The following is a 2,013-nucleotide window of genomic DNA, read 5'->3' on the forward strand; positions in this document are numbered from 1 at the left end:
TCACGAACTGTTGCAAGCGCGTTATTTGTATTCATCGTTTTAACTTAACTTCGGGTTCTTTTGAGATATCCAGATAAACTCTGTTAAACTGGTACCAAGAATGTAGTCTATAAACTGTGCCAGTTTTATCAATACTAGAATCTAGTAATTTTTGAGTTATAATGGAACATACAAAAATTAAAATTAAAGAAACTATTTCTTCGGGTATCATAGAAATAGTCAAATTGCTGACCAAAATTATTAAAGCTCACAAAAGCTTTAAGGGCTAAAGCGCCGGCTAGACGGCAGTGACTTGTTTACGCGGTATAATTTTTGTTTGCGTGAGCTACAGTTTTCCCGTCCATACACACGGGGTTCATGATACAAACCGGTTTGCGAAGGTAAGTTTGTGGTAAAGCATGAGCGTCTAGCCAGCACTTTAGACACACGTTGTTGTAAACTCTTACGTTCACACCGCGTTGACACTGGTACTAGGTCGGTTCGGTTTTGTATTGTCTATTTACGCCGCGTTAATTGATAGACAATTATCAGGCGCAATATTTTTTAATACGGCCACTCATAACCACGTTAATCACGAGCTGTCAAATTCAGTTGAGTAACACAGTTAGCATGTTTTACTTGAATCCAAATTCATCCCACTAGAATCAAGTAAGACGTGTTAACTGTGCTAACAATTATTGTAGATAACCGCCTTCTTTATCGAATTGCTTCGAGTGATATCCGTGGTATTTTAAAGCAATAAAAATGACGGAAGGGTATTAGCGTATTAACTATTTAGAATAGCCATGTCGAAACGGTACGAACGTGGCAGTTTGCAGCACCATGTGCCCTTAGTCTGTGTCCATATGGCACGTTTTGACTCGCGCGCATTCCAGGTACATGTAACCTCATTGAGCCGCCCACAAGCACTCGCGCCGTGACGACTGTCACTGTACAGGTGACCTCATTGATTTGTCCACATTCACTCACGGCGAATCGCAACGAGACATACGCCATGTGAATGTGATACTGACGCGCGTGTCACTGCCTGAATATTGATACTGGAACGGCTGGATAGAGAATAGCGCGCTTAGATATGACCGTTTCATTTCTCGCTGATTAAAAAAAAATCAAATCGATCAGTTTATTTCGTCATTCTGTATAATATCTGTTCACTTTTTCTTTAAGTATTTCAAGCAGATGAAGTCACGCGTTATCGATAATTGATAATAATATTTGTAAAATCCAATACACAATTGAGAATTTTTAAAAAATACTATGCAAAAGTAATTGATAATTAAATTATATCATCCGAAATTTCGAAATTTATTTCACACAAAGCACCTCACAATACGAAGAAAACAGAATATTAATTATCAACGAAATTCAATTAGAATATAATACCTGTAAACATAGGTAGATAGGTACTATATTCTTACAATATTAAGACTTCTCTCGTTACACAACTGAAATATACACATTTATTTAATAATATGTCCGATATAACTCGCTTGTAAATACTAAGCCAAAGTTATATATTATTTTATATAACACAATTTGTATATAGGTGTCTCAAAATTAAACATTATTTAGTGTGATAACTGTGATAAGAAATTCTGTGATTTCGAAAGCAATGCGTTATCGGCATTATAACAAAGGTTAAATCTTTTGTTTTAGTTCGAATTTGATTATCGTTAAATGCATACTTCGTGTGTATATAAATTATTTATTGCAAATTTTACCAGGTGTAAGTATAGCCGAAATAGCTCAGTTGGGAGAGCGTTAGACTGAAGATCTAAAGGTCCCTGGTTCGATCCCTGGTTTCGGCAATCATTTTTTTTGTTTTAATAATAATTATTAAAACTGTCCCCACTGTACCATAAAATACATATGTGAAACGATAATGGTTACCTTTTCCAAAAAAAAAAAATTACATCTACGATGTTCGGCATTATTGCAATGTAGGTAGAGTTTACTTTCTTTAAAATTTACTTTTCCCATATATATACAGCCGACAACAATATGTATTAATTA

General features: G+C 35.1%; 1 non-coding gene across 1 annotated transcript; it reads left to right on the plus strand.

The window, feature by feature from the left end:
• Positions 1-1,735: 1,735 nt before the first annotated feature.
• Positions 1,736-1,808, plus strand: TRNAF-GAA (transfer RNA phenylalanine (anticodon GAA)). The gene has a single exon. It is a non-coding gene; the product is annotated as a tRNA-Phe (tRNA).
• The last annotated feature ends 205 nt before the right edge of the window (positions 1,809-2,013 follow it).

The sequence above is a fragment of the Rhyacophila brunnea genome, unplaced genomic scaffold, assembly GCF_057557595.1.
Source record: "Rhyacophila brunnea isolate RB1 unplaced genomic scaffold, BYU_Rbru_1.0 scaffold_10, whole genome shotgun sequence".
In the NCBI taxonomy this organism is placed as follows: domain Eukaryota; kingdom Metazoa; phylum Arthropoda; class Insecta; order Trichoptera; family Rhyacophilidae; genus Rhyacophila; species Rhyacophila brunnea.